Source organism: Eubalaena glacialis, chromosome 16, assembly GCF_028564815.1.
Source record: "Eubalaena glacialis isolate mEubGla1 chromosome 16, mEubGla1.1.hap2.+ XY, whole genome shotgun sequence".
Lineage (NCBI taxonomy): Eukaryota > Metazoa > Chordata > Mammalia > Artiodactyla > Balaenidae > Eubalaena > Eubalaena glacialis.
This window is the reverse complement of record NC_083731.1, coordinates 75,206,383-75,221,083: the sequence shown is the minus strand read 5'-3', so window position 1 is coordinate 75,221,083 and position 14,701 is coordinate 75,206,383. Positions and strand designations below refer to the sequence as shown.

Sequence of the window (14,701 nt, the reverse complement as noted above, 5' to 3'; positions counted from 1 at the left end):
AACATGTTACGGAAAAACCCAAATGAACTTTTTGGCCAACCCAATACTTGAAGATAGTCTTTGAGCTGCTTTTAAGCTTTTATCTCCAGCTTTTTTTACACTTTTCTCATAGAGGCTCACATTTATCAAAGGATAGCCATATTCCAAGCAGTATGCTAATAAGCACTTTGTACAGATGTTTTCATTTAATTCTTATAATCACTCTATGAGCATCTCCTATACTCTGCAAACATTATTATGTCCATTTTATGAATGAGTACATTTTTTTTAAAGGTTTTTTTTTTTTTTAATGTGGACCATTTTTAAACTCTTCATTGAACTTGTTACAATACTGCTTCCGTTTTATGTTTTGGTTTTTTGGCCACGAGGCATGTGGCATCTTAGCTCCCTGACCAGGGATCGAACCCGCACCCCCTGCATTGGAAGGCAAAGTCTTAACCACTGGACCGCCAGGGAAGTCCCATGAATGAGTACATCTTAAAGGGTCACCTAGCAAGTAACTGATGGTACCAACATTTGGGCAGTCTGACACCAGAGTTACTAGTTCCTTAACTTTTAAGGTTTTAACACTCTTATTGGCCTTTCTCCCATTTCTCTTCAACCACCTTAGTAACTGTTCACCAACACTGATGAGAAGCATCCTGAGGCTAATAATGGGAGAAAGATCTTAGTTTCCAAATAGACCATGTTCACAGCGTGGAAGAGCTAAGGGAAGGGCATTAAAAAGAGCTTGACTTAATGTAACTAAACAATTGCTGGACTTACTGGACAAAGACCATGGCAGCTAGAACCCCAAGCCAAAGCCCAAACCCAAAGAACCACAGCTAGTAATTTATAACAACTCTGATTTGACGGGCATCTACAATGTAAAAGGTGCTTCCTAGTACCAGGTGCCCTGCAGGATGGCACTTGCAGATGAGGAAATGGGAATTCAGAGAGATTCACTGACTTGCCCACAGTCACACACCCACACGTGGCAGATCTGGTGTCTGTTTTATTGGGGCCCCCATCTTTGCTCAAGCCTGTGCTCCTTCCCCATGCTCACCTGATTAGCCAAAGGGTTCTGGCCACATTTTCTCCAGAACCCAATACAAAGGGTGGTCACAGGCAACACTCCTCGTCCACCCCAGGGGCCTGGTGGGAGTGCAGGGGGTACACTCTTCCCAGGATATAGGAATTCATTCCTGCCACATCTACCCACCCATAACCTCAGCCTTACATTCTTTCACTCACACTTATTTGGTGGGTGGATGCCATGAGTTTAACACCTTACATTCATAAAAGGTTTTGTAGGTCATGGAGGTGTTTTCAGTATGAAGCTCAGGTGAGCTTGGTGAATTAGTGAAAGCCTCCTAATTCCTAATCTAGTACTCTTCCCGTTTTACCTTGCTATCTCTAGTCAAAAATGAGCTGTCTGCAGGAAAAAATTAAATTAGATTAAACTGCGTTGCCAGGTTGGGGGGGTCTTAGTAGAGACAAATTCAGACCTAATTTCTCCTATACCAGTCTTTTAACACTATGGTGAGGGGACCATCTGCCAAGGATCTCCTTAGAGTGATGAGCCCAAATCCAATTTGTAAAAGTGCAATTGCCAGGGTGCCCCCGTATAGCTTCCATCAAATATTGGACACCGGAAAAGCAAGTGTCCATGTGACTGAAATGACCACAATAACCCCTCCAATTTTCTTTGGTCCCATAGGAGACCATGCCAAAAGGCTCATGACCTCAGGATGCCTGTCACTCGCCATGAGTAGAGGAAGCAAATGGCTAAATAGCAGAGAAAAGATAGAAACATTTTCAAGGGCTTGTAAACATGGGATCCAAGATTTTCTCTACTGGTGGCCTTTGAAATCCAGCCAGCTGCTCAAGCAGAAAAGAGTCACTGGCTTTCTCATTGGGGTCTGTAGGTCAGGCCGTGTGCTGGGTGTTCTTTCTGATGCAATTGAGGGGCTAGCCTGCCATCAATGGCATCAGAGAGACTTTATTCATGGGAAGCATCCAAAATAGAAATGTTGCTGTAAAAGTAATTAGACTTGAGTTTAAGAGGATCAGTTCCTCATTAAGGGTTTCCCTCAAAGGCTTTTTACAAGCTTAAAGATTGAGTCTAATCTCCAGTGTCAGCTGTGGAAGGGAGGAAGACACAGATGCATATTCACATACAAAGAAGCGTGTGCTCCAGCTTCACTGATAAAGCATAATAAGGATTTTGCTGTACATAAATATATGCTCATCACCACCATCTCCCCCACAACCCCCTTGAAATATAGACCCTGGAGATCAAAGTCGACACTTTGCACTTATAAAAGCTGGAATATAACTCTTTCACCGTGATTAGAATTTAAATTGGTTATTTTCAGCAGCCCAAAATGTCAATGGAAACCATTCCCTTTCAGCATTCCCTGTAATACCTTCCTAACGTGTATGGGATTTGCATCTGGCTCTGTTCTAGGTTTGAGGATACAAAGGTAGGTGAGACACATTCCTGCCCTCCAGGAACTCACAAGCTCAAGCAGCGTTTCTCAAAGTGCATACCCATTGGCACCCACTTGGAACACCCGGTTCCTGGAAGGTTGCTGCAAAACATTAGGCAGCAAGTTGAGGTTTCGGATTCTATGCAGAGCCACCATATTAGAACTTAATCAGAATCTCTAAGAGTGGGCTCAGGAATCTTTATACAAGTTCTCCTGGTGATTCTTATACACATGAATGTGATAGACACCCTAATTTCAAAGCATTTGTAAATAATTTGTGATTTTCCTTCTGATAAGGCTTCAAATTCTGGGCTTTGGATTGCAAACCCATCTCTTAAAGAGAGCAGAGACAACCATCTCCACTCTTTGTCGGCTGCTACGGAGCCAGACTTTGCCAGTTGATTGCAGTAAACTTTCCTAGATCCTCCCTTTTCTCAGTAAGTCTCTGCACTTTCCATATTTCACAAGACCCACAACAACGTTTCCAGTGGGAAACATTCCGTTTTAGGTAAGAGTTAAAAGCATGTTGGAATCAGACCTGGGTTTGAGTCCTGACTCTTTAGCTTACTGGTTGTGAAACCAGAGGCAAATGACTGGGACTTTTTTGTTTCCTCATTTGTAAAATGGAGATATTTATAGTACCTAGCTCATAGGGTCATTCAAATTGGATGAAATAATGCATACAAAAAGCACACATATGGCCTGGCATACAGTAGACATTTAATAAATGTTGTTACTGTGGATACCAAAGTCCTTGGTGGAACTCTTTTGGGTTAATGGCTCAGAGCTCAAAAAAAAAATCTCACAAAATTCACAATGGGCTAATCTGTTTCCTGAAACAGATCTCAAAAACCATGAAATGCAGACACCTAAACAAGTGGAAAATGATATACTTCTGAACTGCGCCTTAGAGTCTGCAAATTTTGAGAGAGTATAACGTGTGCCCGGGGGAGGGAAGGTGAGCGGTGGTTGATATACAAAATGAACATTTTTTAAAACTGAATTTATAAAACACATATGGGTATATCACACTGAAAGCAAGCCAGATACATAAAAATCCAGATTTATTATACATGTCTTTATCAAAAGATAGACATTTAGCTCCCTAAAATATTTAAATGTATGATTTTATTTAAAAAAAAAAAACTATCCAAATGCAAGATTTCAGGAGGGTATCTATTACATAGTTCAAATAGGATTACCAGATTTAGCAAATTAAAATACAGGATACTCAGTTAAGTCTGAATTTCAGATCAACAAGAAATAATTTTTAACTATAAATATATCCCATGCATTATTTGACAACCTTAACTACAAAGCATGACTGTTTTAATTTACTATCCTTAGTAAGCTTTATGTTAGGAAAAGAAAAGCTGATCAGAAATAAACTTATCACTAGTCAGGTGAATTAATAAAATTGTGAGTGCTATGGGAAATTAATGAAACCAGACCAATCACAGGGATCAAATTAAACCTGAGCTTTTCTCTGAATGCTGAGGAGTTAGAATGTCCCTATATGCCTGGAGAAATCCCTGCCGTAATCTGTATGTTGAAAAGTACTAGAGGAATAAATGGAGGAAAAGTTAACTTAGGAGAAATTAGCTATTAAGATCAGGGGCCAAGGTTCATCCAGTAATCTGGGCTCAAGGTTCAAACTTGCTCTTTCACAACGAAGAAACACTGACCCTGAACTTCCTGCTGCGCAGGATAGGATAACCAACCCCCAACACACATTTTCTTTCATTCTTTTTATTCCCTCTAACTTGAGAACAGGTAAAATGCTTTTTCTTTGATTTATAATACTCTCTTAAGTTAAAAAAAAAAAAATCACATTTTGGAACTGCCAAATGGTTTCCATGGTGAAAAGTTAAGTAGTTCTTTCGAAATTTTCAAGTCTTTAATAAGTTTTGCATAGCAGCGGGATGGGAAGTGAAAAATCAAGAATATTTCAGGACCTTTCATTATGTTTTATATTTTTTAAAACGCGTCTGCCATTGATGTTCATGCGGGTATGTTTTTCATTCCTCCCAAATTGGTAGGCCACAGTAGTTAAGAAATTATTCCACTGGAAATGGAAAGTACCCCAGGGATCAAAGGGAAATTAGACAGGGAGGTAGCAGGAAGAGCAGTAAACTTGTGATCAGAAGAGCCAGCGTACATCCCTAACCCTGGCCGCCCACAGGCCGTGTGGCACCAGGCAAATCAATTTCTCTCTCCGGACCTCTGTGCCCTTATCTGTAAAACAAAGGTTTTCTACAGGCTTTTTATGGTCTGAAATTCTGTGATTCTCAGTTGAGTCATTTGAATTCAGATCGCTCATCTGACTGTAATACTTTGCGAAACTGACTGTAATACTTTGCGAAAGTGTCCCCCTCCCCTGTCCCTGGAAGCCTGCTGTATGAATAACCCACACACACCTCCATTGCTGCATTCTGAAGATGAACTCATGTGATCTTTAGAGACCACTTTGAAGTTACCTGTCAGGCAGCACAAGAGGCTACTAGGAACACGTATGAAGTTAGAAAATGGCTTTATTTTTTTTTTTAACATCTTTATTGGAGTATAATTGCTTTGCAATGGTGTGTTAGTTTCTGCTTTATAACAAAGTGAATCAGCTATGCGTATACATAAATCCCCATATCTCCTTCCTCTTGCGTCTCCCTCCCCCCCTCCCTATCCCACCCCTCTAAGTGGTCACAAGGCACCGAGCTGATCTCCCTGTGCTATGCAGCTGCTTCCCACTAGCTATCTATTTTACATTTGGTAGTATATATAAGTCCATGCCACTCTCTCACTTCGTCCCAGCTTACCCTTCCCCCTCCCTGTGTCCTCAAGTCCATTCTCTACATCTGCATCTTTATTCCTGTCCTGCCCCTAGGCTCTTCCAGAAAATGGCTTTAAATGACCATCGCTGTCAAGGAAGGAAGAATAACACTGGGGAGGAAGCACCTCAGAGAGCTGTTGTGAAAACTCAGGTTTGAGCCACTGAAGGCTGAAGATCCTGAGTTGGCAAACAACTGGAGGGAGGGTCAGGAAACCATGGCTTCTGAGGAAGTGTAGGGAAAGGAATTGACCATGAAGACATGGAGAGGCGTGATGGCCGCCTTCTCAACTCACGGGGCCCAGGGCAGGTCCACCACCACCTACCCCTCATTCTCAGTTCAGAAACTAAGGCCAGCTGCCTCTGAGACCACCTCTAGGGGCCCCGACTCCAGGTGAATAAAAAGTGAGTGCTGACACTCAGCTCTGAAAATCCTCCCCTGCTCCACTGCTAACACCTTCTTCTTCTGTGACGATCTGATGGACCAAATACATTTAAGGATAGAAAACAAAAAGGTGCTTTTTTTCCCCCTCAAATTCCTAAACAAAATTATTTTTAGAAGTGCTAGCCCTCAAAAACAATGAGTCTTTTGAGTTATTTCTTCAAGAGTGGTTATGAGTTGCCTGACTCACATTGTGATGGATGACTAATCATCAAATGAGTTGGCAAATAAACTCTAGCCCTGAAATTACCATATCACCTCCACACCCATACATCCTCCTCACAGCCAACAGGGAAGACAGGTAAGATGTTCCTCCCTTTAGGAAAAATTCACAGCAATAAAGTAGGCAAAAATCAAACAAACCAACAAAGATTGACCAACAAGCCAGGGCTATTTAGGGTAACCCTGGAAGGTATCTGTGAACTATAAATAATTTCCGCTCATAAGGAACAGGGCAGAAGGCAGATAGTAGTGTGGTCTCTTAGAAACATTTCCATCCAATAGGAATGAGAGAAAACGTTTCTGTACTTAAAGAAATAAACTAACAATTTGACAATGCTTGTCTGGAACAACTATAGTGGGGCATGTTATGAACTCCTGATTATCTAAGCTGATGGTGATAGAACTCTTGGTCCCCTCCATGGGCCTCATGAAGGAGATATGCTGAATCTACACATATGGAATTTTGTCCTTCTGCCTGTAATTAATTATTGGCTTTATAAAAGCAAAAGCCAGTATTTCTGAATTGTCAGGGCTCACCCCAGAGAAGCCTCAAGGAAAAGAAGGTCTTGGGAGGCCCAGGGAAAATGGTAGCTGCCAGCAAAGGAAAAGGGTTTCTGTTGGAACCCAGAATAGTGGTATGTTTTCGTCCTCCCAATGAAAAAACATATATATATATATGTGTGCCCTCCTGTCACTCAACTCAGCAGAGCTCTTAAGCCTATTTGGAGGAGTTTCTCCCAAGAGTTCTTCAAGCTTTTATGCAGTCTACAATCTTTGAAAGATTTGAGAATGTTTCATGATTATTTTTCATTTTTAATGTCTGACCAAGATGCTAGTTTTGTTCCTTCATTGAGTTTAGCTTGTCTTTATGGTTATTATCATTTTTACTCTTACTGTCATTTTTTGAGAAGAAAATCTTTGCAAGGGAAATCAAGAAACATCATAAAACTCTCTTGACCACTTAAAAAAGTGAACCGAACCCCTCTGATAATTTGTTGTTCTTGTTGTCTCTAGGTAAGGAGACCTCTTGTGCTTTAGGAATAATTTTATCCTTTTTTGTAAATAAAGGTGCTCAAAGCATTGAGGAGCGAGTGTACTCATCCCCTGTCCTCATGCTGGATGCTGTGTCACAAGCAGCAAGCACAGTACTGATGTAACAACCCTTGCTCCAGAAATGGAAGATGATGTGATTGATGGAGTGTGTGCCCATGGGTTCCACGGTGACTCCAAAAGATAGATGTGTGTCCACAGACTTTTCTCGGTATGATGTCTGTATTGTGCAGAAACCACTTGCAAGGCCAAACGTTGCATGCTATTCTCTCAGCCTTGTGAAGTTACAAAAAAAAAGTCCACTCTCCACATCTCTCACTTCTGGCCCATTGGGTTGGAGCTGGAGCTTCCTAGCTGTCTGGCAGCTGTCATTCTGCTTGTTTACAATTTCAGCAGATTTTAAGCAAGGTTCCAGGATGCCAGAGCTTCCTATAAGGCCATTCTCAAGGTCACTCCAGAGCAAGGGTTGTGCGTCTATTCCCTGCCATTCTGAGAGATGGTTACTGGAGCGTTGAAACAATACGGAAGGCTGCTACCCGCCCGCCCCCCTCCCCCCGTCCCCAACCCAAGACTGTTTCAAAACTACATCCCTGATCATTCTGCACATCGATTAAAATATGCTGTGGCCTTGGGACTTCCCCACCAGGCAGAAATCAGATTCTCAAGCCCGGACTCCATCATGCATTTGATTTGTGGTCATGGATTGTTACTTGCTTGCCGTACCTCTAAATCTCATAAGCTTGTCACTATCACGGAAATAAAACAGCAGCGAGCTACACGAGGAATGCTCTCTTTAAGTGTTTGGGATTTTCTTTTGTGGTTTGTTCGTTTGTCTTAGTGCAAAGTTCCCAGGGCAAATGAGTGTGATGGAAAGATGGAAGGGCCATGGAAAAGAGAACAGGCTCTGGAAAGAGCTGGAGGTGGGCTAGAATTCCCACTCTGCAGGTTATTGGCGATGTCACCTTGAATTAGATGCTTCACCTTCACGTGCTTCAAGTCTTGGGAGGATAGAATAAGAATGCACACTTAGGCAGAGGTTCTCAGCGTGTGGTCCCCGGATCAACAGCAGCAGTCTCGCCTCAGAACCTGTTAGAAATGCACATTCTTGGCCTCTACCCCAGAATGACTGAATCAGAAACTCTAGGGATGGGGTCTCACACTCTGTGTTTTAACAAGCCCCCCTGGTGATTCTGATGCCATTTGAGAATCACCAATTTAAGGCCTCTACCACAGTGCTTGGCACACAATAAATGTTAATTTACCCTTGACTCTGACTTTCTGAGAGATTATTGATTTGGAGCCTAATATCAATACATCAACCAAGCATATTGCTGAGGCCCAGGGAGAGTCTACACTCTCAGGCGTAGAACTGTGCATGCCCCCTTGTCGATTTGTACTTGGTACACATCAGCTGAGGCGCAGGCAGGTCTGAATTATGAGTAAGTGTATATTGGTATGAATGCAACTGACCTAAAGGAGGAGCGGTCCAGACCCTGCTCACTCTACCCCCAAGCCCACCAATCACTCTCTATGCCGAGTGTGAGACCCTGGAGAGTCTCCTGGCCCTGGAGAGACACGTGGAATAATACCTCCTGCACTTCTCATGCAGCAAATGTGAAAATTCCAAGGTGCCGTGGGAAGCTCTACGCCTGCCTGCTTTTTTCTTCCTTGTGCTGGAAGCCTGAAAGGTCCTCAGGCGAGGCCTCGGAGGCTGGCCACTTTTTGTTGGTAAGTTGGCTGGTTTTCTTCGGCTGCAAGTTGTGAAAGAATTTTCTCTTATCCCTTAATGAGAACAATATCCCTGTTGCTGTCATGGAGGCCTGAGGTCCGGAAAAATGTTACGTGACAAATCTGTGATGCCAGTCAATCTCTGCCCTGTGGACTCTTCCCATTACTCCTAGGAGATGACGGGGGTCTGGACCTTGGGTCCCGGGCTGTGAATGGACAGCTCCCTGACAAATCATCTCAGAGTGTGTGGAAAGGGTCCATCCTGAAAACAAAAAAAAGTGACTGAGTCCTCCAGACAAAGGATCTCCAAGTTTTTTTTTTTAATGGGAAAAAAAAATTGGTCTGCTCTGGAAGTGGCAAAGGTGAAACATGTCATGTGGCAAATATGAAAAAGTCGAGTCCCAGGCAGGAAGGAAGATGTTGCTCATTGAGGGCTTTCAGGCCACAGGACGACAGATATCAAATCCAGATGTGGCCTGGAACCTTCACCAAACAGTAAGAGCAACCAAACCATCCGCTTCATGTAAATTGAATAAATAAACATCAATCATCCATTCATTAAACAAATATTTACTGAGCACACACTCCATCTTAGGCCTGGGCTGTGCCCCAGGGACGCAGTGAAACCGGAAAGATGCAACGAGGGCCAAGACAAGGAAGATGACGGGGGACGAAGCTGGAGAAGGAAGCAGGGACAGGGTTACAGGACCTCCTGGGCATGCACAGGGCTGGGCTCGTGTCCAAGGGCCCGGAAGCCCCCAGGTCTGGAAGCAGTGAGCCAACCTCATCAGCACGGCATGGCACAGGGTCACACAACAGGCTGTGGATTCGGAACCGGTTCTGAACCTCCGTTCTATCACTTTTTAGCTTATGTCCTTGGGCAACTTTCTCGACGGCTCTGGGCTTTCAGTTCTCTTCCATAAAATGAGGGTTTCATTATTGTACAAGGTTGCAGAAAGGAATGAATGAGATGAGTGTATATAAAATGCTTAGCACAGTGTTTGGGATGTAGTAAATGCTTAATAAATATGGGCTGCTGTTATGACTATTATTATGAATGTAACAGGGCAAATATTATTAACTTCGGATGGTCACAGCTTTTGCCCCTCCCCCTGACCATCAAAGAGAATTCTGTCCGTCTTCCCCCTTCTTTCTCCTTTTTGCAAGAAAGGAAGCTCATTCTCTGCAGTTGGAGCTAAACAAGTCACCCAGTCTCTCCTGGGTGATGGCGCTGGGCCAGTGGGTGTGGAAGGAAGCCTCCTTGATCAATCATCTCCAGGGTGTGCAAAGAGTGTCCGTCCTGAAAAACAGAAGATGGCAAGTTCCCCACACAAGGGGGTTCCAAGATCTTTTTTTAGTGGGGGAAAAAAAAATTACTCTGCTTTGGTGAGGAGGAAGGAAGGGAGGAGGACGGAGGAGAAGAAAGATGGGGAGCTCGGGATGGGAGAGAATCTGGGAAACACGTGACAGGCTGGGGAGCAGCTGGGGAGGGCGAGGAAAGACGGTAGGAGAGGAGAAAGAATTCAATGAAGAGTCTCACGTGGACCCCCTTTTAAGTTTTTTCCTAAAGACACAAAAATAAAATTCCCTTTTAATTAGTTTGGCTCTCATCCCGTGTTTCTTTAAAGTTGACTCTACGCAGAGACGGAGCCGTACAGACTCCTTCTCCGGGATTTAGTGGGGTTATAGTATTAATGATGAAAAATGGGTCTATGAATACCTACCCCCGAGGGCTATTCTTAGGGTTAAATGTGGTCATGCACATTGTATCCACCAGCTTTTGCTAGATTAGGCTGCAAACAACCCCAAATCTCAGCGGCTTACAACAACAAAGGTTTGTTTCTTGCTCCTGTTACATGTTCTTTGTGGTTTGGCCACATGTCTTTATTCTGGGAACCAGACGGTCGGGACCCACCCCTTTCTGGGCCTGGCAGGGCTGGTGTGGAGGGAAGAAAGGCAGAACCCGCAATGGCTCTCAGAGCTTCGGTGCGGAAGTCTGTCGCTTCCATTGGCCAAACTAGTCCAGTGTGTCACCCTCAGGGTGGGGGACCTGACTGTCCCACGGGGAGGGGCAGCAAGCACTCGGGAATAAGAGCAGAATCCGTCCCAAAGGTGAAGTGCTTGGGACATCGCCCGGCACTCAGAAAACTCTCAATAAATGATGCAAATCATTCATATCAATCTGTAAAATGGGGCCAACAATAGTAGCAGCCTCACAAGGGAGTTTGAGGGTTGGCAGAGGTAGTAAGCACAGGGCCTGGCTGAGTTATGCGACAAAGGGCAGCTCTGGGTGATTTTCTAAGGGACCGGACACCCTGGGGCCAGGAAGGGGAGATGATCAGCAGTTAACGAAGGCAAGGGAACATGTGGTGACCTGAAGCTATAGGGTCTCTCGGGCCCTGATGGGACAGGATGTTCCTGTCTCGGGGGTCAGAGAGCAGAGCAGGACCCCAGAGAGCCAAGGGCGGCATGGGAGCAGGAAATGCCAATCACCCTCTCCAGCCAGAGGGGACAACCGCAGCCCACACGCCGAGCGACAGAGAGCTCGCTGTGTGCCCAGCCTTCCCTGGGCCCCGGGGCCAGACCGTGGGGAGCTGGCCCGGTGCCCGCTCCCCGCTCTGGGGCTCCGCGGCTCCCACTGGCTGCTCGGCCCTTTCCCACAGAGAGGGAACCCTGGGCCACCCGAACACCCGGCCACTGTCCACAGAGGCCGGCAAGGCTGCTCGCCCGTCAGCGGGCAGGGCCAGGGGCAGGGCCAGGGGCCACAGGCCTTCAATGGAAACATATTTAGAACACATTTGTGTGGAGGCATTCCTCCCACTCCCTTTAGCCCTGCCTCTAGCGCCTCTACCGTAAGGCTCTCCGCCGGCTCCTCACCCCTCCCAGGCCGTCCTTCCCACCTGCCCTCTCACTCAGTCCACCAACCATGTGGCAGAGTCGTGTGGTGCCAGGGATAGAGCAGTGAACATGTGCTGCCTTGGCCCCAGTGCTTGTGCCCCAGTGCATGTTCCAGTGCTCATGCTCCAGTGCTCATGCTCCAGTGCATCATCCACTGCTCGTGCTCCAGTGCTCATGCTCCAGTGCATCATCCAGTGCTCATGCTCCAGTGCATCAGCCAGTGCTCATGCTCCAGTGCTCATTCCCCAGTGCTCATGCTCCAGTGCATCATCCAGTGCTCATGCCCCAGTGCATCAGCCAGTGCTCATGCTCCAGTGCTCCAGAACCCAGAGGAAGAAGTAAAGCATTTCCTATGCTGGCCAATGGCAAGTGCTGAAGAGCACAGGTACTGGGTGTGATTTTAGAGGGTGGCACAGGAGGCCTCTCTGGAACAGTGGAGTAAAGACCTAAGGTAGCTGAGGGAAAGCCATTTAGTTGGAGGAAACAACAAGCCAAAGGAGGAGGTTGAGGTTTTAGAAAAAGGCCCAGGGCCAGTGTGGCTGCAGGGGCGGGAGCAGAGGCATGGCAGCAGGAGTTCACTCCCGGCTTCCTTCTTCCCGGCTCACTGTGCCCTTCTCTCAGCTGTGGGTTAGGGAAGCAGCCAGCCAACTCTCTCTACAACTCTGTTTCAGCCGCATTGCATCGAGCAAGTCTATCTGCACCATTTTTCCAACAACATTTGCTCATTTTATGTCTCTGTGTCACACTTTAGTAATTCTCTCAGTATTTCAAACATTTTCACTATTATTATATTTGTTATGGTGATTTCTGATCAGTGATCTTTGATGTTACTATTGCAAAAGGATTACAACTCCCTGAAGGCTCAGATGATGGTTAGTATTTTTTAGCAATAAAGTATATTTTTAGTTAAGGTATGTACATTGTTTCTTGAGACATAACGCTATAGCACACTTAATAGACTACACTATAGTGTGAACATATCTTTTATATGCACTGGGAAACCAAAAAATTTGTGTGACCTGCTTTATCTTTATTGTGAGATTAGCTTTATTGTGGTGGTCTGGAACCAAACCCGAAGTACCTCTGAGGTTTGCCTGTAGATAGAACAAAACGTGGACACCCCTCAACACTCACTCCCACCCCACTTCCCCTGTCAACAGTGTGGGCAGTTCCATTTTATACAGACATGTATGTATACAATTTTTTTTTCCAGAAGTATTATCATACTAGACTTGCATTCAAATTGTTATGCAATTTACTTATTCCTCTCCAAATATATTATGGAGATTTTTCTCTGATGATACAATAAGTTTACTTCTTATTTTAATCCTTCAGAATAGATATACCCTAATTTGGTTTAACAAGTCCCCTATTGATAGATGTGCATGCGGTTTCCAATCTTCCCCCTTTGAAGGCCGCACCACAATCAGCATCTTTGTGCAGACATCTACACACAGGCAGATGAATAGTTCTTAGATGAGATTCCAGGAAGTGGATTTGCTGGGTCAAATGGTGTGTGAATTTTTTGTTTTGCTAAATACTGCCAAATTGCCATCTAATTTACAACCCTACCAGCTTTGGGGGGAGGTTTGTTTTTGTTTTATTTATTTGCTTTTGTTTTCAAAAACTGTAGGAGGGGTTTTCTTAGGCAGTTGGTCTAGGCAGAGGGAAGTATCATGTTTTTCCCTGACAAATAGAAACAGCTACAAATGCTGTTCCTTTTTTTTTTTTTTTTTCTGGAGATCCAACATTCCAGCTAGATAAGCCCCCCTCCTCTTACCTTTCATCCCTGTCCTCCCCACATCACACACACACACACACACACACACACACACACACACACACACAGGGTAAGCAACAATAATAGAGGAGAAGAATTATCTCCCTCCAAAAGGTTGCTGACTTGATTTGGAACATTAGTCACACTAAGGTGTAAAAAGACTGAGCCTCCTTCACTGTGGCCACCAAAGAGTTTGTTTTTTCAGTAGGGTTGCCTAACCAACACTCCTGCTTCCTTAGAAAGAGAACTCTATATTGTTGGAAGGATGACATCTTGATGGCTATAGAACTACATTTCCCAGTCTGCATTGCAGGAAGAGGCGGCCAATGAGCTGTAAGTGGAAGTTGATGGGTGGGGCTTGTGAGAAACATTTTGTAAAGAAGGCCAGCTTACCTGGGAAGTGAACCCTTTTGCTTGGCCCTCCCTTCTTCCTACCTGGAATTGGGGGTCATTTTGAACATGTTCAACCAATCCAATGGACATCAGGCTTACTGCTGAGCAGAGTCCTGCAGGATTCTGCTGCAGCTGTGTTAACTCTTTAGTTGCTGGACGATCCAGAGATACCAAGCAGCAGTGGCTACTTTCCCACTCATTCAGAAATACATTGATATTTTAACAATGAATTGGTCATACCTATGCCTTCTGAGTAAATATCAGCCCTGCCTGAAATAAAGATGAAAGGTTGGCGCTCCAATTGTCATTCAGGACCATGATGTAATCTTCAAGATGGAAACCAGACACTAAGGATGATGGACAAGACAGAATCTAGGCATCTAATGAAGGTGGAGCCACCGTACCTGCCATCTGGACTTCTTTTACAGAAAGTCACTGGACTTAAGCCCCACGGCATTCCTTCTCCCATGTTTTGGCCCATTAAGACCGAAAAAACTCAAGTCCACACATTCTATGACCAAAAGAGCAGCCCTCATTCTATAAACCTACAACTGCTTTGAGGGATCTGTTAAAGCAGGGTCCCCAACGCCCCCCTCACCCCCCACCCCCACCCCCCGGGCCGCACAGCAGGAGGTGAGCGGCTGGCGAGCTACTGAAGCTTCATCTGCCACTCCCCATCACTCCCTATCACTCGCATTACCACCTAAACCCTCCCCCACCCCCCATGGAAAAACTGTCTTCCACGAAACCAGTCCCTGGTGCCAAAAGGGTTGGGGATTGCTGTGTTAAAGAACCCCACACTCTGAGGTCTTCTCTAAACAAACTCCCATTTGCCATTTCCCCTATTACACATAACATCAGACTTTTGCACAGTTCCCCAGATATGGCTGGATGCT

The 14,701-nt window shown here is 44.9% G+C and overlaps 1 long non-coding RNA gene across 2 annotated transcripts in view; it reads right to left on the bottom strand.

Annotated features, from left to right (window-relative positions):
* Positions 1-14,701, bottom strand: part of LOC133076620 (uncharacterized) — a 164,220-nt gene that overhangs the window by 108,016 nt on the left and 41,503 nt on the right. The window contains exon 3 of one of the 2 annotated variants that reach the window (XR_009697564.1): positions 8,920-8,996. The exons of the other annotated variant lie outside the window; for it this stretch is intronic. This is a non-coding gene — a long non-coding RNA (uncharacterized LOC133076620). Of the gene's footprint in view, positions 1-8,919; positions 8,997-14,701 lie in introns of those variants that run through there. 2 annotated transcript variants of the gene reach the window in all.